This window comes from Poecile atricapillus, chromosome 30 (genome assembly GCF_030490865.1).
Source record: "Poecile atricapillus isolate bPoeAtr1 chromosome 30, bPoeAtr1.hap1, whole genome shotgun sequence".
NCBI classification, from domain to species: domain Eukaryota; kingdom Metazoa; phylum Chordata; class Aves; order Passeriformes; family Paridae; genus Poecile; species Poecile atricapillus.
The window spans coordinates 2264481-2289307 of NC_081278.1; positions in this window are offsets into that span (position 1 = coordinate 2264481).

Here is a 24827-nt window from a genome sequence, read left to right on the forward strand (position 1 = left end):
AGTCACTCCCAGTACAATCGCAGTCACTCTCAGGTATGAGCTGTTGCACCCAGTCACTCGCAGTATGGTTCCAGTCACTCCCAGATCCTCCCAGCATGATTCCAGTCATGGCCAGAGTGACTCCCTGTCACTCTCAGGATGGGCCCAGTTGCTCCCAGTCACCTCCAGAATGCTTCCAGTCACAGCCAGCACCTTTCCATTCCATTTGTTCCCAGTAGGATCCCAGTTAGTTCCACTAGGATCCCAGTATGACCCCAGCATGGGCACAGCTGCTCCCATGATTATCCAGTGTGGTTCCAGTACTCCCATTTACCTGCACTGTGGTTTCAGTCTCTCCCTGTCTATCCCAGTCACTCTCAGTCACTCCTCAGGTGCTTCCAGCCTGATCCCAGTTGCTCCCAGCCACTCCCAGTCACCCTGAGTGCAGTTACAGTTGCTGCCAGTATGGTCCCGATCTTGCCCAGCATGGCCCAGCTCCTCCCACTGTGTTCCTGGCAGGATGCCAGTTGCCCTCAGCATGGTTCCAGTTGCTCCCTGTTCCTCCCAGTGTGATCCCAGTTGCACCCAGTTGCCCCCAGTATAGTCTCTGTCCCTCCCCAAATGATCCCAGCCGCTCCCAGCATGGTCCCAGTCACACTCAGTTGCCCCCAGTGCAGACCCAGTCACTCCTACTTGCTCCCAGTTGTCTGCAGCACAGGGTCCCAGTTGTCCCCAGCACAGTTCCCATTGTTCCCAGTGTGTTCCCAGTGTCATGGGGTAGCTTTACCTTTAAGACAGCTTTGAGAGTTAAGGAAGTTGAAGCTGCTGGTGGCTGATGGGAGTTTTTCCTCCTGACCAATTATCAGTCATTTCCAAGAATTGACAGCAGTTCTGACCATTAAAAAGTGAATTCAACTTGTAAACACTCCCTTAAGATGTACAGTCAGAGATCTCTTGCCTTCTTTGGTTTCTGGCTTCTGAGAAGGTAACAAGGCTCTGTGGTAGCCTCCTCCACTCCCCTTCCCCTTCCCCTCTCGGCTGAAGAAGGCTGCAGAGGATGGGGGGGGGGGGGCGGGGGGAGGAAAGGAAAGCAGAGCTGGCAGCCTGGTTTAGTTTTCAGTTTCTGCTGCTGGACTGAAACCTGACACCATGAACTCTTGCAGCTTTTCTAAAGCTTTTAATTCTTTTACTACCTGGATAAATGAACCGATTACTCCTTTTGCTCAGAAAAGACAGAGAACGAGAGAGACAATCAACATAAAGAAGACATCATAGAACCACCAAAAACAGTGAGGAAAAGAGTTAAGTTTTAAATAAGGGAGAGAGAATAAGAAGATGCTTACAGCTGAAATATCTTTCTGTTAAAGCTATGGAGATGGACAATAGTAGTTTAAAAAGACTCCTTTAATTCATGACTAGAGTATGGGAGGAATAGAGTGTTCAAAGTGTGGTCTTTTGAGAAAAAGAGAGAGTGGTTGTGATACTGTGGGTTGCTGGAAATGGGTAGAGTGAAGATTTTGGAGCCTTGGGGGGGCAAAGGGAAAGCTGTTTTCCAAGAAGGCTCACAGAGACAGATGAAGAGGACTTCTGCCTTTGAATAACTCATCCTTAAAATGGCATCTCTAGACTCATTGACCCATGCACACCTCGAAGTGATGTGAAGTGGGAGGAGTGAACTCTGATAACAGATTTCCGAGCAGCTGGCATTAGAGAAATAGAAAACTATAACAAAAATAGTTTTCTTGTGAGAAACTCCATAAATTGGCAGAAAGAGACTTCTGTTTCTCTACAAAGACTGATGAAAAGACTCTAGCAAGAACTGAGACTGTTTTTGACCACCAAAGTTCTAAAGTTGTTTTTTGTCTCTATGTTATCATGTGTACAAACAAATAGTCAAGTAGTGAGAGATAAAGGGGTTTTCTGGAAGTTTATTCTGGTGTTCTTATTCTTGTGGTTTGTTAATAAACTGTCTTTATTCCTTTTAAGTTTTAAGCCTGTTTTGCTCTTGTTCTAATCCATATCTCACAGCAAAAAATAAGTAATTTTTTTAGTTATTGGTTTAAAACCACGACACCCAGTCATCCCCAGTATGGGCACAGACACCCCCAGTATATCCCAGTTGGCCTCAGCATGTCCATAGCCATTCCCAGACACTCCTAGTAATCCCAGTCAAGTGCTTCTTATCCCAGTATGATCTCAGGCCCAGTACATCCCAGCTGAGCATTCCCTGAATTCACAGCCTCCCATCCGTGGGATCTTCACCCCACCATCCCACAGGTGACTGGGAAAGGCAAGCTCGGCCCAGATATCCTGGGGGCTTCCTGGGTTGGGTTTTGGCGGGGGGGGATGTTTGGAGAATGAAGAACTCCAAAGCTGAGTGGAAAAGGCCCCTTGGGGGGACATTGGGGGATCCCAGTGGCTGCTGCTGGCAGAGGCAGCCTGGAGGAGCACAGCTCTGTGACCCCCAGGACCCCAAAGTGGGGAGCCCAGAGAGGGGGAGAGCCGCGATTGGTGGGACACTCAACAGCCTGTAGAGGGGCAGGGGGGGGGAGTCTCCACGGACCCCCTGCACCCCCAAGAAGAGAATAAGGGGAGCAGGGACCCTGGGACCCCAAAAACTTCCAGCATCCCTAAGTGTTGAGATGGAAACAGGGGAAACTTTTTAGATTCCTGGCACTCACAAAAGCCTGAAGAGGACAGGGACCAAGTAGTTGGGGGACCCCCAGTACACACTTGACCCCAAGGAGCTGGGACAAGGAGGAAACCCTGAACACCAAAAGGGAGAAAACAGAGATGGGGAACACCTGGAAGGCATTTTCAGGGCTGAATTTTGGTGGTGTAAAATTTTTATGGACCCCATGTCTTGGGTTGCAATGCAAGATGTGACCAAAAGTATGCATTCTATCACCATCTGTTAAAACCTGGTGGGGCAGTTTTCATTATCTCTTTCATCACCCATCCCTCATAATGGGGGGGATGTCTTCTGTTAATGGGCCAGCTGTTAAAACTGGGTGGGGCAGTGTTCTTTATCTCTCCCACCACCCATCCTCCCTCCAGGGGGATAGCTTCTGGTAATGGGCCATTGAGTCTCACAGCATGACTGATAAAATGACATCATTCCATCGTGAGATGCTCCACCCAGGGTGAGGAGCCAAACATTCCTACTGGATATAATCTGAGCATCAGAACACCACAGGCAGTCTTTCTCCACTTGTATCCCAGAGGAGAGAGAAGACCCATCTACAGCACCGGAACTTCAGAGGTAAGCTACAGCCTTCTATGGGATCATTGCTTCAACAGAACCACATCTGTCACTCCATGCGGACTGTAGCCACCATTTAATCAGACTGCTTCCAACACCCTGACCAACAGGGTGTCAGGTTGTATTCTGATTCTCTCAGTGAGTTGTTTTTTTGTTGGTTTTTTTTTGTCCTGCTGCATTTTCATTTTTCTTTCTTTAGTAAAGAACTATTCGTATTCCTATATCAATATCTGAGAGCACTCAAGATTGATATCAAGATTATAATAATTCAGAGGGGGTTGTTGCTTACATTTTTATCAATTTCTGTGGAGGCTTCTGCCCTCCTTAGCAAACACCTTTCCTTTCAAACCAAGACACCTCAGATATCCAGTGGCTTCTAGAGAGGGACTTGGGCCAAGAGACATTCAAACTCATTGTGCTCATTCCTTGTTTTCTCCCAAACCAGGATTTCTCATTCCCAGACCTTGTCCGGATGGAGGAGGAGGCTACGAGGAAGAGGAAGATGCCCCGGGACACCCAGGCTGGTGAGGAGGAAGTCAGTGCCCCTTTCCCCCTCTCTCCTGTTCCATCTCCCAGCCCAGCATGGCCCCGGCTGCAGGACAACCCTGCTGCCGATACCATCCTGCCGGGGACGCACTGGGGGGATCTCCTTCCCCTTCCCTCTGGCACAGAGGCAAATCCCATCCTCTCCTTATCCTTCCTCTCCCAGACAAGGAACTTAGGATGGAGACCAGGGAGGACAAATCCTCACAGCAAAACCTCATGGAAGAGGCTGTCTTCAGCAGCTCCACATTCCAGGAATCCAATGGGGAGGAAAAGCTTCAGAGATCCCACAGGAGGAGGGGATCCATACCGAGCCCTGGGTGCTCTGAGGAGGAAAGACCCACCCTGTGCCGGGAAGGCAGCAGGAGATCCAGCCAGGGCTCTGAGCTGGTGGTCCATGAGCAGCTTCAGGATGGGGAGAAGCGCTACAAATGCTTGTAGTGTGGGAAGAGCTTCAGCCGGAGCAGCAAACTGATCCGCCACCAGATGATCCACACTGGGGAATGGGCCTATGAGTGTGGGAAATGTGGGAAGGGCTTCAGCTGCAACTCCGAACTCATCCGTCACCAGTGCATCCACACTGGGGAGAGGTCCTACGAGTGTTCTGAGTGTGGGAAGAGGTTTCAGAGGAGCTCTCATCTCCTTGTGCACCAACGGATTCACACAGATGAGAGGCCCTTCTGCTGCCCTGACTGTGGGGAGGGCTTCAAGCACAACTCCACCCTTGTCAGGCACCGGCGGATCCACACTGGGGAGAGGCCCTACGAGTGTCCCCAGTGTGGGAAGAGCTTCAGAAACAGCTCCCACCTGACCATCCACCAGAGGACCCACACTGGGGAACACTCAGAAATGAGTGTGCGGAATGTGGGATGACCTTCAGCCAGAGGTCCCAACTGACCATTCACCAGATGCTCCACACTGGGGAGAGGCCCTATGAGTGTCTCCAGTGTGGGAAGAGGTTTCGCATCAGCTCCACTCTCCTCGTGCACCAGCGGATTCACACAGAGGAGAGGCCCTTCCGCTGCCCTGAGTGCGGCAAGGGCTTCAAGCGAAACTCTCACCTCATCACCCACCGGCGCAGCCACACCGGGGAGAAGCTCTACAAGTGCCCCCAGTGTGGGAAGAGCTTCACCCAGAGCTCTAACTTGACCAGACACCAACAGAGGCACCGGTAAGGGAAGCCCTGCGAGTGCCCCAAGTGCAGGAAGAGCTTTGTGTGCTGCCCCAACTCCATCCCCCATCAGAGGACCCACATTGGGCAGAACCCTGATGACCCACGTTCCCAGTGATCTGTGTTGGGAAGACACTGGGCTGGTGGTCCTTTTGTTTTGTTCCGATTATCTTTTGATTCATCTTCATCCCTTTAAAACACACAAAATTGGGGTAAAAGTCTACAAATTCATCAAAGGCATCTAGAGCCTCACATTTTACTAGTGCTTCAAGGTAATCTGGTATTCAGGGAAATACTTGGGGGTTGTGGAGCTATTTGGTGGAGTTTTCTCCATTTTTTGGCACTCAAAGCAACAAGAGTTTTATCTCTCACCTCAAAACCACTCAATGCCACTGAAAACTGCACAGTGCCACTGAAAACTATTGGATTCCACAACCCCTCAGGGTGTGATGCCTTAAGTTTTAGCTTCCATATTTTTCATATTTTGCACTGTCTAGGTTTGTATTTTGGAACTTCCTGTTTTGTTACTGAGCTCTCTTCACAGAGTAGGTAGACAAAACAATTCCTTTTCTAGCTTGATACCAAGGACAATCATTACAAGTTTCAGGCTCAAAAGCATAAACAAGGGTGGACTGAAGAGAGAAAACAAGAAGGACAGGACTTCATCATCTGAAGTTATAATTGGACCATGAACCCAAATATCCAGATGGACCTAAACTTCTAAAAATGTGAGACCTCGTGATGAGTTGGTTTGTTTGGGTTTTTTTGACCATTTTTGGTCCATTTTGGGTGTAGCCCTGGGCAGGCTCTTGTACTGCCCAAGGTGTATCCTTTAAGGCCTTTTAATAAACTTTATTCTTAACTCTGTCTAGCCTCTGTTCTAGGTCAGCCTTCTGAAGGCATCAGGTGGAATGGGGTTGGAAGGGGATTGGGTGAAGTGGGATGCAGATCGGGGGTGTGACATGGGCATTGGGTGGGGCAGGATAGGTGTGATGGAGTTTGGGAGGTGTGAAATGGGGGAAATCAGGCTTGGGAAGGGGGTCTTGATGTCCAGCAGGGATGGGATGGGTTGGGGTTGGGATTGGGGATGTGGGGTGCGGCCTGCAATGAGACAGCCAAAGTTTGGGAATGATGAAGGGAGGGCGTGTCCATTATTGAGTGAGTTTTTGGATATTCCACATTCCTGAAGAGATTTTGGGGTATCCCACATTTCTGAGGCAGTTTTGGGGCATTTCCCAGCTCTTGGGGGGTTCCTGAGAGCAGCTCCATGGAGCCCCATTGTCAGGGGTAGTTGCCATGGGCATGAGCTCAGAGCTGCAGCCAGAGTGCGTTGCCTTGGTGCTGGAGAGCAGAGAAATGATGAATGGCCTCAGATATCTCCAGTGTGTGTTTGGGGGGCAGAACAAGTTCTGCATGGGTGGTGCAGTCACTGCCCCAGCCCAGGCACTGCAGCCTCTGCTCCAGCCCCAAAGTGGCTGCCAAGTCCCTGGCACCCCAAAAACCCCACCTGGGAGAGGAACCACAGCAGGTGAGGCTGTGACACGGATGTGACACTTGTTGGGAAGGTAGAATTAGAAAGAAATTATAAATATGACTCCTTAGCCAGAGAGGCTAAGGAAGAAATACAAATAAAAGAACAGTTTGAATAATTCAAAGAAGCTGGTCTGGTATGCCAGAACACATTCTTTCCCCCAATAAAACTAAGCTAAGACCCCTCTTCCCAGCCTTATAAGGAAAGGTCTGAAGGACCCTGAGATAACTAAAAATATGCAAAAGCAGTGATTTCTATAGGTCACACACAAATGTTACTGTATTAACATACTTAGAAAGATTGGTTAGTGAAGGAATAAAATATTCAATGTATAGGTTATATAAGCAATTGTAAAGGAGAGCTCGCTCTCTTGCTATGCTCTCTTGCTTGCTCTTGGTCTCTCTTGCTTCACTCTTGCTATGCTCTCTTGTCTCTCTTGCCTCACTTTTTCTACACTCTTTTTCCTGCTCTTTTTACTTCTTTATGCTCTTTTCCCAGCTCTCTCACTTCTGTTCTGTTACTCTCTTTCTTAGCTATCTTAAGTCTTGAACTCATGTATTCATATTTTACTCCCTTTTGTATTGTTCCCTCTGAGCCTGCTTTGAGCTTTGTCTGCTGGTTCCTAGCAGGTTCTCTCTCTCCCCCATGCCCTGAAATAAACTACTAACATCTAACTTGATTATAGAGGTCTCTGCTGTGTCCCAGAACGTCCACACCCCGAAAGCGTCTCTTACAGACACTGACATGTGCCACAGCCCTGGAGCTCACAGCAGCTGAGGTGGCGCTGGATCCAAGGCTGACTGTGGATCTCTGTCCCTCTCTCTTCTCTTGAATTCCTTTTCTCCAAATCTGTATAACTTGAAGTTGGACAGGTTAGAGTTTGCTTAGTCAGTGCTCTGTGAAGTGCTTTACTGTAATTCCATGTCACTTTATGATTTCCCGAGTACTTCATTCTCTAAGTTTTGCAAGTAAAAGTTTGTTTCCCCCCTCCTGGGAAGTTTGTTGTTTTCTCCCATGCACTGCCCGAGGGGATCGAGGTACCTCAAGTCCCTTTCCAGTAGGGGCCGAGCGAACTTGGGGCACAGCACAGGGAACTGCAATGCTGAGCAAGCCCTGGCTGGGTTGGAGGAAGCAGAAAGGCCAAGCCCTGAGCCCAGGCCTGGCACAGCAAGGCCTGTCCCTCACGGGTGGCTCGGGGCTCTTTGTGGGGTGTCGTTCTAATTGGGAACGGCGGAAAGAACGACACGGACTCTCAAAGGAGTCAGAACAGGAGAGAATCTCTAGTTTATTGTTTCAGTCATGTTATATAGACTAGTTCGTGGAGAGTACAGAAAGGAAACTCTTATTGGTTAGTAAAGTACTACATCACCATCATTGGTCAGTGGGGTTTACCACCCCCTGACCTTCTCTTGCAAGGAAAACACAGGAATCAGAAAAACAGCACCTGCAGGCTGTTTTGTGTCTTTGAGGATTGTTTTGAATCCTCCCATGAATTTCCCAGGCTAGCTTCTCAGGCAGGCCTGTCAGGCCATGGGCCTACAGCCTGCTCCAAAGCTAGCATACACAACTCACCTTTTCGGTTTAGGAAAAAAATAAAAAATGTACAGTGTTTGTAACATCCTGCTGGGCCCTTGCAGGAGGGAGAACAAACATGGCACAAGTAGTTTCTTTTACTAGATATTGGAATGGATATTAATTTGGAATTTTGGTTAATGATTTTGATGTTTAAAGATTGTTTTCCTTGCAAGGATTTGATGGTTGAGTCAAATATCCTTAACTCAGTGGACTAATACAAAACATTGTTAGTCTGTTCAAACTGACAGTCTAACTTGTCAATATAGTAGTTTAAAAGAACACTAAAGTGGTCAGGGTGAGCAAATTTGGGTCTCGCAGGGACCGCAGGACCTCGGTGCGGCTCACCCCCTGCAAGGTGGGGTGGAACGCGTGCTGGCCGGGGCACTGCTCGAGCCCCGGTATCGTCTCGCGGGGCGGCTCGGGTTAACCTGGCAGCACAAGGTTGGCAGAACCCGGTTCAGTGCCTGTAGCACGGTCCGCGCGCGCGGGCCGCACTGACGGGCGCGAGGGGGAGCGAAGTTCGCTCCCCATCCTCCCCGCCGCTTCCCCGCTGGAGCGCGGGCGAGCGCGGGGCAGCGGGGGTGTTGTGCAGGTCCCGCGGCTCCGCGCCGACCCTCGCGGCTCGCTCCGCGCGGGGTGCACACGCGCGGGGGGAGCAGGGGCGTCCGCGCGGGTGCCGCGGTCTCGCGCCGCTTCCCGCGGCACAGAAGAAAGGAGCTCATAGGGCGCGCGCGCGAGCGAAAGGGGGGCTTGGGCTCTCCCCCCCCCCCCCTCGCTGCTTTTCGGCCGGCACTTTGGATGGGTGTGGGGTGGGGAATGCTCGCCACGGCCCCGGCCCCGGCTCCAGATCCGGGCTTGGGCTCGGCTTTTACGGGGTTTTTGCAGCTGACCGGAGCTAGGGGGCCCGGCTGGCCGCCCGGCCCGCGGCCGGTGGCGGCGGGCGGCGTCCTGAGTTAGCTTTTTCTTCCTTCTTTTCCACCTTTTCTCTCGTTTTTTTCTCGCTGCTGCTGCTGCCGCTGTGGGGACTCGGGGCACCGGCGGAGGCTCCGCAAAGGGCGCAGGCTGAGGGGGCTCTCGCGGCGCTGGCGATGGCGGCGTCTGCGGGTGCGGTAAAGGCAGAGCCGAGCGATTTTTGCTCTTCTGTTGTTTTTCTGCTGGTAAAACTTGCGCGCCGAGCTCCGTGGAGGGCGGGCGCTCAAGTTTTTCTGGAGAGGGGGATCTCTGGCTCACGGATTGCTCCTGCCCGCTGCTAAAGTTCTCTAAGGGTCCGGGCAGAGCTGAAGGACTGCTACACAGTTCGGTTTCACTGTTTTTAGGCTGGCACTGTTCCAGTGCCTTAAAAATCACTCCCCAAGTTGCTGCTAAGCTGCACGCACTGCTATCTCCCGCAGCTAGCTTAGTCCACAGGTGGTCTCCCACTGACCACCAAATCTCAAGGTTAAACACATCACTCACAGTCACAGCAAACTCCTGCGCTTTCACCCAGTGGAACAAAGCGCGTATATCTTCTTCAGGAATACAGAGTCCCATGCTCAGCAAGGCATCTTGCCATGCAAAGCTGACAAGTTGCTTATCAGCTAAATCACAGTTCTCCATTATGAAAAAATTTTTTATCTTGGCGGCTCCGCGAATGCAATTATGCAAACGCTATCGGCTTGGACCCGGGATTTCAAGCTCTGCTTCACCAAGATAGGCCGTTCCAAGCCCGCTCTCCGGCAGGCTCCACTATCCCGTTGGTTAGAAACCAGCTTCCTCTTGGAAAGCCCGGGAGAATTCCACTTTCCCCTCTAGGGGGAAGGGCCGGTATTTTTCCCCGCTCGCTGCTTACCCTCAGGGGATTAGCAGATGTCTTCACGTCGGTTGTTTCTGACCTCGGGGGTTGGCTGCACATCACGTCGGGTTATCAGACCTCGGAGGGTCGGTCTCTCATCACGAGGGGTCACCAGATGTCGTTCTAATTGGGAACGGCGGAAAGAACGACACGGACTCTCAAGGGAGTCAGAACAGAAGAGAATCTCTAGTTTATTGTTTCAGTCATGTTATATAGACTAGTTCGTGGAGAGTACAGAAAGGAAACTCTTATTGGTTAGTAAAGTACTACATCACCATCATTGGTCAGTGGGGTTTACCACCCCCTGACCTTCTCTTGCAAGGAAAACACAGGAATCAGAAAAACAGCACCTGCAGGCTGTTTTGTGTCTTTGAGGATTGTTTTGAATCCTCCCATGAATTTCCCAGGCTAGCTTCTCAGGCAGGCCTGTCAGGCCATGGGCCTACAGCCTGCTCCAAAGCTAGCATACACAACTCACCTTTTCGGTTTAGGAAAAAAATAAAAAATGTACAGTGTTTGTAACATCCTGCTGGGCCCTTGCAGGAGGGAGAACAAACATGGCACAAGTAGTTTCTTTTACTAGATATTGGAATGGATATTAATTTGGAATTTTGGTTAATGATTTTGATGTTTAAAGATTGTTTTCCTTGCAAGGATTTGATGGTTGAGTCAAATATCCTTAACTCAGTGGACTAATACAAAACATTGTTAGTCTGTTCAAACTGACAGTCTAACTTGTCAATATAGTAGTTTAAAAGAACACTAAAGTGGTCAGGGTGAGCAAATTTGGGTCTCGCAGGGACCGCAGGACCTCGGTGCGGCTCACCCCCTGCAAGGTGGGGTGGAACGCGTGCTGGCCGGGGCACTGCTCGAGCCCCGGTATCGTCTCGCGGGGCGGCTCGGGTTAACCTGGCAGCACAAGGTTGGCAGAACCCGGTTCAGTGCCTGTAGCACGGTCCGCGCGCGCGGGCCGCACTGACGGGCGCGAGGGGGAGCGAAGTTCGCTCCCCATCCTCCCCGCCGCTTCCCCGCTGGAGCGCGGGCGAGCGCGGGGCAGCGGGGGTGTTGTGCAGGTCCCGCGGCTCCGCGCCGACCCTCGCGGCTCGCTCCGCGCGGGGTGCACACGCGCGGGGGGAGCAGGGGCGTCCGCGCGGGTGCCGCGGTCTCGCGCCGCTTCCCGCGGCACAGAAGAAAGGAGCTCATAGGGCGCGCGCGCGAGCGAAAGGGGGGCTTGGGCTCTCCCCCCCCCCCCCTCGCTGCTTTTCGGCCGGCACTTTGGATGGGTGTGGGGTGGGGAATGCTCGCCACGGCCCCGGCCCCGGCTCCAGATCCGGGCTTGGGCTCGGCTTTTACGGGGTTTTTGCAGCTGACCGGAGCTAGGGGGCCCGGCTGGCCGCCCGGCCCGCGGCCGGTGGCGGCGGGCGGCGTCCTGAGTTAGCTTTTTCTTCCTTCTTTTCCACCTTTTCTCTCGTTTTTTTCTCGCTGCTGCTGCTGCCGCTGTGGGGACTCGGGGCACCGGCGGAGGCTCCGCAAAGGGCGCAGGCTGAGGGGGCTCTCGCGGCGCTGGCGATGGCGGCGTCTGCGGGTGCGGTAAAGGCAGAGCCGAGCGATTTTTGCTCTTCTGTTGTTTTTCTGCTGGTAAAACTTGCGCGCCGAGCTCCGTGGAGGGCGGGCGCTCAAGTTTTTCTGGAGAGGGGGATCTCTGGCTCACGGATTGCTCCTGCCCGCTGCTAAAGTTCTCTAAGGGTCCGGGCAGAGCTGAAGGACTGCTACACAGTTCGGTTTCACTGTTTTTAGGCTGGCACTGTTCCAGTGCCTTAAAAATCACTCCCCAAGTTGCTGCTAAGCTGCACGCACTGCTATCTCCCGCAGCTAGCTTAGTCCACAGGTGGTCTCCCACTGACCACCAAATCTCAAGGTTAAACACATCACTCACAGTCACAGCAAACTCCTGCGCTTTCACCCAGTGGAACAAAGCGCGTATATCTTCTTCAGGAATACAGAGTCCCATGCTCAGCAAGGCATCTTGCCATGCAAAGCTGACAAGTTGCTTATCAGCTAAATCACAGTTCTCCATTATGAAAAAATTTTTTATCTTGGCGGCTCCGCGAATGCAATTATGCAAACGCTATCGGCTTGGACCCGGGATTTCAAGCTCTGCTTCACCAAGATAGGCCGTTCCAAGCCCGCTCTCCGGCAGGCTCCACTATCCCGTTGGTTAGAAACCAGCTTCCTCTTGGAAAGCCCGGGAGAATTCCACTTTCCCCTCTAGGGGGAAGGGCCGGTATTTTTCCCCGCTCGCTGCTTACCCTCAGGGGATTAGCAGATGTCTTCACGTCGGTTGTTTCTGACCTCGGGGGTTGGCTGCACATCACGTCGGGTTATCAGACCTCGGAGGGTCGGTCTCTCATCACGAGGGGTCACCAGATGTCGTTCTAATTGGGAACGGCGGAAAGAACGACACGGACTCTCAAGGGAGTCAGAACAGAAGAGAATCTCTAGTTTATTGTTTCAGTCATGTTATATAGACTAGTTCGTGGAGAGTACAGAAAGGAAACTCTTATTGGTTAGTAAAGTACTACATCACCATCATTGGTCAGTGGGGTTTACCACCCCCTGACCTTCTCTTGCAAGGAAAACACAGGAATCAGAAAAACAGCACCTGCAGGCTGTTTTGTGTCTTTGAGGATTGTTTTGAATCCTCCCATGAATTTCCCAGGCTAGCTTCTCAGGCAGGCCTGTCAGGCCATGGGCCTACAGCCTGCTCCAAAGCTAGCATCCACAGTGGGGTAGTGGGACATGAGGGGCAGCAAGGACAAATGCCATAAAACTGCAAGCCCTGCCATCCTCCTCAGGGAGGGCCGAGGGAGGAGCAAAGACCTTCCTGGCGCTGTGCCCTGGGCCAGGAGGGATTGTGCCAGTGGAGTTGACCCTAAATTTCTTCTCCCAGGCACTTTAGGACACGGAACATGGAGAAGCCAGAGTCAACTCTCAGCTTTCCACAGTCTTCCAGTAGAATCCTGTGTGGGGAGCAGCTTGGGAGCAGGGTTTGTGTGTGAGGGGAGGGGAATTCAGAGCCCTTTTCTCCCCCATGGCCTGAGGGTGTGCATTTTCAATGGCCCTGCAGCTGCCAAAGGGGCCTTTTTCACCCAGCTGAGAACAGTTCTGCTGATAACCTGTCCTAAACCTGCTTTTCCTGCAAATGTGCCAATATAGCCTCATTTTTTGCAGCCCCAGGTCTTGTGCACATGCAGATGTGAAAACTGAAGGATGGAAAGGATCTGCTGGGAGGAGTCCTCTTTTTCTTGTTTTTTTTTGTGGTTTTAATTTTTTAATTTTTTTTTTAATTGATTCCTGCTGGCAGCTCTGGGCAGAGCTCTGTAACTGTGTGTGACACTTGTCTGTGGCACTGTGCAGGTGGCCAAGGGGACCTTCCCTGAGCTGTTTGCAGAGGAATCCACAGCAGCCCAGGCCGGGGGTGCTCAGTGGCCGCTCAGTTCCGCTGACTGGACGCGGCTCTGGATGCTTCCCTTGGAGCATCTCCAGGGAGAGAACGCTGGGGCTGCCCCGGCTGTGGTGTCACTGCCAGGGGAACGCTGGGGCTGCCTCAGCTCTGGTGTCACTGCCAGGGGAACGCTGGGGCTGCCACAGCTCTGGTGTCACTGCCAGGGGAACACTGGGGCTGCCCCGGCTGTGGTGTCATTGCCAGGAGAACACTGGGGCTGCCCCGCTCCTGCCCCACCCCATCAGCTCTGACAGCGCCTCGAGGGGACACAAAGGCTGAGCCAAAGGGTGAGAATTGCACAAGGGGCTGAGCTGGGAGGGACCCATTGGGATCATGGAGTCCAGTCCCCGGCCCTGCACAGACACCCCAACAATCGCAGCCTGTGCATCCCTGGCAGCGCTGTCCAAAGGCTCCTGGAGCTGCGGCAGCCTCGGGGCCGTGCCCATTCCCTGGGGAGCCTGGGCAGTGCCCCAGCCCCCTGTGGGGGAAGAAGCTTTTGCTGATCTCCAGCCCAGCCCTGCCCTGGCCCAGCTCCAGCCATTCCCTCGGCTCCTGTCCCTGCTCACCTGGGCAGAGATCAGAGCTTGCCCAGAGAATCTGTGGCTGCCCCTGGATCCCTGGAAGTGTCCAAGGCCAGGTTGGATGGGGCTTGGAGCAGCCTGGGATAGTGGAAGGTGTCCCTGCCCATGGCAGAGGGTGGAATGAGATGAACTTTAAGGTCTCTTCCAAGCCAAGGCATTCTGTGATTCTGTGACTATGGGAGAGATGCTGAAGCTCTGGCTCAGCTTTATCTCACCAAATCTCTGGACCCAGCAGCAGCCATGGGTGGAATCATGTTGAGGGTTAGGTGGTTTTTTTTGTTTTGTTTTGTTGTTCTGGCCTGCCCGTGGAATTTTTACCCATTAGCTGCTAATGGGTAAAAATGATAACCTAACTGTGGGTATTTAGTGGGTGATTGATAAAGGACAAAGAGTGGCCAGGCCCAGGGGGGGAAGGGGGCAGGAAAGGAGGGTGGGGACAGTTTTTGGCTGGGGGGAAGGGGGCAGGAAAGGAGGGTGGGGACAGTTTTTGGCTGGGGGGAAGGGGGCAGGAAAGGAGGGTGGGGACAGTTTTTGGCTGGCTTTCTTCGGCTTTGGGGAAACACATTCGTCTCCGGGTCCCGGAGCTGCTGCGGTGGAGAGAAGGGAATTTCGCCATCACCCAGACGGAACTGCTGCTTCTTCTCCTTCTTCCCTCTTCGTTGGTTGGCCTCGCACCCCCTGTCCTGCCGGGACGTGTGGCAATGCCAGGCACCTCCGTGGAGCTGCTGGTCCACCTCATCCACCAGCGCAGGATCTCAGCTCGTCCCTGCTGTCCCAGCCGACTGTTTCCTCGGAGCCCTGCAGGAGCACTGGGACTGACTGCCCAAGGGGGTTTGTGAAAACAAAGCCTCTCCTCCATCCCATCTCAGCTGAGAAAGCTGTCACGGGGCCCCTGGTTCTGTGTTCTTGTTATTGCTGTAGTTATTGTTTGTTTGTTTGCCTGGTTATACTAGTAAAGAACTGTTATTCCTATGCCCAGATCTCTTCCTGAAAGCCCCTTGATTTCAAAATTATAATAATTCGGAGGGAGGGGGTTTACATTCTTTCATCGCAAGGGAGGCTCCTGCTCTCCCTAGCAGACACCTGTCTTCTAGAACCAAGACACAGAGTTACCAGTTTCCCTGATTCTGAGGCTGTTTGGGCTCCACTCCCAGAAGCTGAGAAGGAGACTGCTTTGGCTCACAGCCCAGAGCCTGTGGAGGTGTACTGGGTTATACAGTGGGGCATTCGATACAATGAACTTGGGACAGTGCCAATTAGAAATTACTTTTAAGTGATAAGTCATCCATTATGTTTCTGGGGACCCTCTTCTTTATCCTTAGTGAACACCAGTGCTGGTGGTTAGAGATTTGTTTTCTCTTTTCTGGGTTTTCATTAAGAGAACCAATGTATCTAACACCCTTTCCTTTCTCTGATTTTTCTTCTGGGATTTTTACAGGTTCATAATTTCTACAGTAATTAATTAGCTCTTTTGCAACTTTGCTCCATGTCCAAATTTTATGTTTCCTAGCAGGAGAACGCAGTTGTGAACCTGTCAGCTGAGAGGGGGTGGTGAAGGGAGTAAAGCCAGGATCAGTGGAACCCGGTCGATCAGTCGGATTTCCAAGAAATCTATCTAGTCTACCTACAGGGGTTATAGCTGCTATGGGTTTTGGGGGGTTTTTTTGAGAAAAATTGCTGTAGGTTTAAGTGATTCTGGAAGGCCTTGAATTCCAGAGGTCATCATTTCAGTTTTCACAGGTAACAACATTGGTGATTCATAACCAGCAATTAATTTTCTTTTGTGTATCATTTGTGAGCAGGCAGCTTTGTGAATGTTTTCCAGTAGTTGGTTGGGGGTACCAACTATATCTATAGGGTCCCCCCTTTCCAAGGGGTGAAGCCCCTCTGCCCAATAAGCTGGGTGCTGAGTTAGGGACCATGGGTTACGTCTGTTTCCTGCTGTTAAGAAGATTCCATGTCCCCAGTACCCACTGGATTCCCGTTCTCTCAATCAAATTTGATCTCCTTCAGTGAGAGACACTCGGAATATGTATTCTGTCTCTGACTTGTGAGGGAGACACCTGTACTCCCTTTTTTTCTATTTTTTTTTTTTTTTTTTTCTTTTTCATGGTTATATGCAGATCAAGATCCTTATCACTGATATAATTATATTCTGTTTTAATTAGAGGTTTCAAACTAGGACACCAGTGTTCCCCACAATTTTATCCAAGTTAGCTCCTTTGGAGGGTAAATTTGATTAATGAGAGGGGTTTCCCTCTCTTGTTTCTTTTAGCAAGTCAGCATTTTTTGAATATTTATCATGGAGGGCTACTCACAACAGATTGACCTTACTCCTTTCTTCATCCAATTGTTCTTGCAAAATTTTAACTAGGTTTTAGAGGGAGTCTATTATACTTCTTTCCTCACTTCTTCACTTAAAGCGAGTTTCTAGAGCTGCTGTAAGACAAGCTCCCAAAACTGAGCAGAGTATAGTTTTATTTTTGCCCAGTTTAAATTCTGTTTCATGTTGTAAAAAAAACATACTCTATCAATCACATTTTCCAAATTAAACCAATTACTAAGCACCAACTTTTCCCTCCTGGAGGTCTGGCACTGTGTTTTGCTAACAACGCATAACATGCATAAAATGCAGCTTTAACTTCTGCACTGCCGTTTTCAGTCATTTTTACAAAGGGAAAAACCAATACAGGGAGGTATAAACTTAAATTATACACACACACACACACACACACACACACACACACACAGACACACACACACAACTTTTTGCTTCCCTGTATGGGTAAAAAGAACAAATCTGCTTGGGAGGCACTCCTTCAGTTTAAAATTCTGGTTGTCTCTTTGCTACACCAAGCAGTCAAAGTTCATACACACAACAAAACCAGTCCCACCCTTTTGCACTAAGAGATCTTTTGCGAAATTCTGCAGACAGAGCCCTCAAGTGAGTGTGGGGTGCTTTTCACCTCGGCGTGTGCAGTTTGCAGGAAATTCAAGTCGCACCCCTTGCTTTCTAGACACTGCTCACTCTTTTGAGAGTGTTGGGTAGGTGCAACTGGAGCAAAACGTCCTTCCCCTAATACAGACTGCACAACAAACCTGCAGCTCCTTCTGTCTGTCAGAAATCCTGTCCGTGACTCCAGTTTAAATGTCATGATTCGCTAACGCGAGTGGGAGTTGCGAGAAGTTCATTTGAACTCAGAGTGCAAAAAAGGACACAAGGGATTTCAGTTGAAATCACAACAACAATAATGTACCTTTATTTTAGTGCCAACAAGGGTTATGTGAGAGAGGAGAGGGAGAGAGAGGGAGAGATAAAGAAAACAAAGTAAAGAAAGAGAGAAGAGGGGGTTATAGCTACCAGCAGAGGAGATGGGGTCGCTGGGGTCTATTGCTGTGGGAGATCTCGCTGAAATTAACTCAGTCTTATGTAATTCTTCCCCAAAGTTACCTTGTTTCCAATGTGCTAATAAGCACCCCAAAGGAGAAGTACCCAGTGTGGGAGCATTGCTGCCCAAAACCCTTGTAATCTTCTCCATGTTACAACAACAATACACCACAACTGCTGAACCTGCAACGCTTTCGCAGTCGTCTGACAGACGGTGCCTGGGCAATACCAACGGGAATTCCTTTAGCCCAACCACGCACAGCTTTCACTGTGTCTTACTGGCAGGCACCCAAACCAAAGTAAAGCACCTTACCTTTCTCTCCTGGGGAAATTGTGAGCAGCAGAGACAGTCGCAGCTGATGGGGTCCCCGAGAATCCCTCGGTGCTGGCTGGAGCGTGATCGGGTCGCGAGTTCGCTCAGCAGCACTCACAAGGTCCCATCTGGGGTCGCCAAAATGTTAGTGTTCAGGAACACACATAATCACAGAATGATTATATGAAGGTGCTTTAATAAGAGATCTGGGTGTCAGGGGTACACATACCCAAATCTGACCTGACTTGGTTTTGAGTTCAACGTGTTTTTATACTCTATCGTTATATAACTTACATATTAATTATTAAACTTACATTGCTCTATTGTATGCATTGTTTTTACCCAAGCATGGATTTCTTGTGATCCCCCTCAACCCCCTAACATTGTTCCTCATGTTCTTTAACCAATAATTATATCTAATCACATCTAACAATTGTATAATTTATCATATATCGATTACACAGGTGCAGTTTGACATGATCTTTAGCAAGGACAAGGCCTAACATTTCCCAGGGCCTACTTCTCCCGGGCTCACCAAACCTAACTTTCTTTCTAAGTCCCTGAATTTTCTAAGATTTTAAAACCTTATACTATCAGAGTGACACTTGTCTTTACAAACAAACTGTGAGTCTGCTGATAAAAGGAAACGATCACTGAGAGATAACAGAAACAATGGGATGGATTCAACTGAAAGATGAAAGATACACTGGGGAAACACCATAAAATTCCACGAGGGCTAAGAACTAAGAAGGAGATTATGCACTGGGGGGAGGAGGGATGGTATCTCAGGTATCATGCGTACCAGGAAGTCTGTACCTCTCAAATCCCTCAGCCTATGGGGAAAGGGAGAAGGGACGTATGGCTGGGAATTAGGATAAAAGGGAGGCTGCGCCCTCCAAAAATTAGAGAGATCCCAGGGGAATTCCCCATGGCCTCTCCCTATATTTGAATAAATTAAAAGGACTCCTCTGTCTCCTTTTTGGATATAAACCTCTGGTGTTTGTGGATTAATTTTTTCTGACACTAACAATTAATATGAAGTTCAAAACTACAAACCTAGGCAGTACAGAAAATGAAAAATATGAAAGCTAAAACTAAGTGCATCATAGCCGGAGGGGGGGTGGAATTGAATAATTTTGGGGTGGGACTGAGTAGCATTCAGAGGCACTGAGAGGTCTTGAGGTGACAGATTGAAGCCCCTCATCTCTTTGAGTGCCAAGAAATGGAGACAACTACACCAAATACTCTCAAGTAGCTCCCTGATTCCCAGACTCTCTTGAAGCACTAGTAAAATGTGAGGCTTTAGATGCCATTGATTAATTAGATGCCATTAATTTGTTGATTTTTACCCCAATTTAGTCTGTTTCGAAGGGATGAAGATGAACCTAAAGATAATTAGAACGAAACCAAAATGACCACCAGCCCAGTGTCTTCCCAACACAGATCACAGGGAACGTGGGCCATCAGGGCTCTGCCCAACGTGGGTCCTCTGATGGGGGATGGAGTTGGAGCAGCGCACGAAGCTCTTCCTGCACTTGGAGCACTCGCAGGGCTTCCCTTAGTGGTGCCTCCGTTTGTGTTTCGTCAAGTGAGAGCTGTCTGAGAAGTTCTTCCCACACTGGGGACACTCATAGGGCCTCTCCCCGGTATGGATGCGTTTGTGGGTACGGAGGCTGGAGCTCTGGCTGAACCCCTTCCCACATTCCTCACACTTGTAGGGCTTCTCCCCAGTGTGGATGCGCCGGTGGGTGATGAGGTGGGAGTTTTGCTTGAAGCGCTCCCCACAGTCGGGGCAGCGGAAGGGCCTCTCATGCGTGTGAATCTGCTGGTGCCTGAGGAACTGGAAGCTGGTCTGAAACCTCTTCCCACATTCTGGACACTCGTAGGGCCTCTCCCCAGTGTGGATCATCTGATGGATGGTCAGTTGGGACCTCCGGCTGAAGCTCTTCCCACATTCCCCACACTTGAAGGGCCTCTCCCCAGTGTGGATGCGCCGGTGAATGGTGAGGGTGGAGTTGTGCTTGAAGCCCTCCCCACAGTCAGGGCAGCGGAAGGGCCTCTCCTCTGTGTGAATCCGCTGGTGCACGAGGAGACTGGAGCTGATCCGAAAACTCTTCCCACGCTCAGGACACTCGTAGGGCCTCTCCCCAGTGTGGCTGCGCTGGTGGATGATGAGTTTGGAGTTAAAGCTGAAGCCCTTCCCACATTCCCCACACTCGTAGGGCCATTCCCCAGTGTGGATCATCTGGTGACAGATCAGGCTGTTGCTCTGGCTGAAGCTCTTCCCACACTCCAAGCACTTGTAGCGCTTCTCCCCATCCTGAAGCTGCTCATGGACCATCAGCTCAGAGCCCTGGCTGGATCTCCGGCCGCCTTCCTGGCACAGGGTGGGTCTTTCCTCCTCAGAGCACCCTGGGCTGCGTTTGGAGCCCCTTCTCCTGCGGGATCTCTGGGGCTTTTCCTCCTCAATGGATTCCTGGAATGTGGAGCTGCTCAAATCAGCCTCTTCCTTGAGGTTCTGCCGTGGGGATTTGTCCTCCCTGGTCTCCATCCTCAGTTCCTTGTCTGGGAGAGGAAGGACAAAGAGAGGATGGGATTTGCCTCTGTGCCAGAGGGAAGGGGAAGGAGATCACCCCAGTGCGTCCCCGGCAGGATGGCGTCGGCAGCGGGGTTGTCCTGCAGCTGGGGCCAGGCTGGTCTGGGAGATGGAGCAGGAGAGAGGGGGAAAGGGGCACTGACTTCCTCCTCACCTGCCTGGGTGTCCCGGGGCATCTTCCTCTTCCTCACAGCCTTCCACTCCATCCAGACAAGGTTTGGGAATGGGGAATCCTGGTTTGAGGAAATACAAGGGATGCGGACATTGAGTTTGCATGTCTCTCTGTCCAAGCTCATCTCTAGAAGTCACCGGACATCTGGGGTCCATAAAACCTCTAAAAACCACCAAGATTCAGCCCTGAAAATGCCTCCCAGGATTTCCCCATCTCTAGTCTCTCCTGTTTGGGGTTCAAGGGTTCCCCCCTGTCCCAGCTGCTGGGGGGTCACGCTTGCACTGGGGATCACCTGTCTGCTCAGTCCCTGCCCTTCCCAGGCTGCTGGGAGTGCCAGGAATCTGAAAAGTTCCTCCTGTTTCCATCTCCCCACTTAGGGATGGTGGGAGCCCCCAATGTCCCCCCAAGTAGGATTTTCCGCTCAGCTTTGGAGTTCCACATTCTCCAAACATCCCCCTCCAAATAAACCCAACCCAGGGACCTCCCCAGGATATCCAGGCAAAGCTCCCGCTCGCCGATCACCTGTGGGATGGTGGGTGATGATCCCACAGGTGGGGGGCTATGAATTCAGGGAGTGCTCGACCTTGTGGCTCCTTCTCCTTTCCCTGATCATCATTTGTCCCTCTGCCTCCTCCTGCTCCTCTTTCATCCCTCCTCCTCCTCCTCCAGGAGCAGTGACACCCTCAGTGCCCCGTTCCCGAACCCCTCACAGCCCATGGCAAGAGCGGGGATGGAGCTGGGACAGGTCGGGATGGGCAGCGCAGGGCTCTCCGCTGCTCCCACCTGCTGGGGGCAGGGGGGACCCGGCATGGGGAAAAGGAGAGGGAAACTGGGAAAATTGGGGGCTGCAGATCCAACCTGGGGCTGGCTGGGGACCCAGGCTGGGGACCGCCAGCCCTTGGGGCTCCTCTGGGGAGATGCGGGAGGGGAGAACACAGAGAGGGCTGGGGGATCCCAGGAGTGGCAGCACTGGCAGGGACTTGTTTGTACTGGGATCATCCTGGGATCGTCCTGGCAGTGGCTGAGATTGCACTGGCTGTGTACTGACATCATACTGGGATATCATACTGGGATATCATACTGGGATGATACTGGCAGTGAGTAGGAGGCTGCAGGGGGCAATTGAGACCAGGTTGTGAGGAACTGGGAATATGCCCTGCGCTCCCCAGAACCCCGGGATCGCCCCCCATATGTCCCATAAGTCTCCCCCAAACCCTCCAAGATCCCCGAGTGCCCCCTCAGCGCCGGTTCGGGACCCCCCAAAACATCCCCGGATCCCTGAATGCTCCCGACCCCACAGATGCCCCTTCCAGCCACTGCTGGGAATTCATCTCCCATCATCTCAGAACACAGTTCCGCACCCAAACCTCCTGCCGTGCCCCGTGCCCTAAAAAGCCCAGTTAGAGCTCCCCAGGTTCTCCCCAAGTGCTCCCGAGCCGTATACATTCGCCTCGAGGACCTGCAGCCACGCCTCGGACGCAAGGGTCCCTCAAGTGCCTTCCCGCACCGCCAACCGCGCGCCTTCCGAACCACTTCCGGGACTACAGCTCCCATCATGCTCCGCGGCGCCCATAGAGCGCCATTCCAGCCATGACTCCATCTCCCGTCATGCCCTGCGCCCCACCGGAACCCATTGGAGCTGCGCCTACAACTCCCGTGATGCTCCGCGGCCCCATTAAACAATATTATACCGATGCCTACAACTCCCATCATGCCCCGCTGCCCAGCGATCCTCGTTACAGCCCCCCAAGTGCCCGCCCAGACCCTGGAGAGCCCCCAGATTCACGTCCCTGACCCCCAAGTTCTCCCCCGGACCCCGAATTGTCTCACAGAATCCCTAAGTGCCCCTCCAAGTGCCCACCCAGCTCCCCCAACTGTCCTCCACAACCCCCAAATTTTCTCTAAATTCCCTCCCCAGACCCAAAACTGCCCCAAATATTCCCCAGAAAAGTTTCCATGGGCCCCAAAGTGGCGCCATTTACCGTGTCTGAGAAAATGATAAAAAAAGATGATTAACGGACTAAAAATAGGACTAATTAGCATAAAGAGGGAGAAATAGTGGTCAATTAATTAATGAAGGGAATTGTGGTACATAGAAGCAAAGATGGATAATGTTTTTAGTTGCTAAAAATGTATCAATTATTTTATATAAATATTAAAATTAAGTTTTAAAATACAGAATAATATTATTATAAAAAATAAAATTTTATTTTTATTAATTTATTAGATTTATTGATAAAGAAAAATTGATAAATGTTTTCAATGTTTTGGGATGTCATTCCCAGGTGGGCCATATCAGACATGGTGAGGCTCAGGGTGAGGAGCAGGTTGTCCAAACAGGGGCAGCCCACAAGGGGCTCATTCTTCTCCCTGACCAGACCTCCTAAGGAGACATTCAGCATCAGGATCACTTGGGGAATGCTTCTGTCTATCAACCAGAAAATAAAAAAATACATCCTTGATTTAAATAAAATAAAAAACATAGTGGATTTTCAAATCTTCCTCCTTAACAGAACTCCAAACTGACTCCAAGCAGCTGCACAAGCCTTGGACTTGAAGACAACGGAATGAAGAGAAAGAGCCCCCGAGGCTTTCTGTATTTTAATGAACCCCAGGGTGGATTTGGGGCTGAGTTCAGGACCCTCAGGCAATGAGAGAAGGTTGAAGAAGCTGCTCAAGGAGTCAGAAGCAAAACTCCAAGTCCCTTGGAGCATCCCTGGGCCCCACTGACTGCCGGCTCCTGGCACACTCAGCCATGGCATGGTCCAGTCTCACGCTGGGACACCTCCTGCACCAAAATTCTACCCTGGCAGGGACTTTTCTTTCTCCTCCCCTCCAGGCTGAACCTGCCAGGCTGCACTTTGGGGAGGTTTCCTTCTCTTGCCACTGCCAAGGAAAGCTGTGTCTCCTGCTGTTCACAAACAGAGAAGGGCTTCTGGGGGATGTGGGGGTTGGAGGCTGCCTGGGGTACAGTGGCCATGAAATCATTGAGTTTTGAAATATTCTGTGAAAGAAGGAGGGGCATCAACAAAACTTCTACACTGGACTTAAGAAGAATGGACTTCAGCCAATTAAGGATACAGATTTGAGGACTACCAAATCAGATACTGATTTTGAACAGCCTTTTAAAACAAAGGATTCCAGGAAGGATGGACACACTTCAAGAAAAAAATCTTGAAGGAGCAGGAACAGCCTGTCCCTCTGTGACAAAAAATGAGCTAGTGAGGAAAATCACTAGCTTGGCTGGGCAGGGAGATTTTGGAGGAACTCAAGGAAAAGATGAGGGTGCATCACCTTTGGACAGAGGGACAGGCAACTCAGGAAATGTTTAAGGATGTCATTAGGTCATGCAGAAAGAAAAGAAGAGAGGTGAAAGCTCAATTAGAGCTTAACCTGGCTGCTTCTGTGAAGGATAATAAATATATTTATACATATACATTAATGGCAAAAGGAAGGCTACGGACAACCTCCATTCCTTATTGGGGTGGATGTGGTTAACAAAGATGAGGAAAAGGCTGAGGTACTCAACACCTTCTTTGCCTCAGTTTTCAACATCAAGACAGGTTTTCCTCAGGACAAGTGTTCTCCTGAGCTGGTAGATGAGGACAGGGAGCACAACAGTCCCCTGTAATCCAGGAGGAAGCAGTCAGAGACCTACTGAGCCACTCAGATGCTCACAGGTGGATGGGATCGGATAGGATCCATGCTAGGGGGATGAGGGAGCTGGTGGATGAGCTCCCCATGCTGCTCTCCATCATTTCTCCCCGTCAGTCCTGCCTCACTGGGGAGGTCCCAGAGGACTGGAGGGGCCAGTGTGAGCCCATCCCCAAGAAGGGCTGGCAGGAGGCTCTGGGGAACTCCAGGCCTGTCAGCCTGAGCTCAGTGCCTGGTGAGGTTTTGGAACAGATCCCCTTGAGTGCCATCACACGGCACCTCCAGGATGGCCCAGGGGTCAGACCCAGCCAGCGTGGCTTCAGGAGGGGCAGGTCAAGCCTGACCAACCTGATCTCCTTTTACAACCAGCTGACCCACCTGGTGGGTGCAGGAAAGGCTCTGGATGTGTCTAGTTGGACTTCAGCAAGGCCTTGGACACGGAGAGCCACAGCATTCCCTGGAAAAGCTGCAGCCCACGGCTTGGACAGGAGCACTCTTTGCTGGCTTCAGAACTGGCTGGAGGCCAGGCCCAGAGAGTGGTGGGGATGGTGCTGCATCCAGCTGGTGTCCAGTCCCTGGTGGTGTCCCCAGGGATCTGTGCTGGGCCCAGTCCTGTTTAATATCTTCACTGAGGATCTGGCTGAGGGGTCGAGTCCAGCACTCACAAACTGCAGATGACACCAAGCTGGCTGCAAGTGTGGATCTGCTGGAGGGCAGGACAAGGAG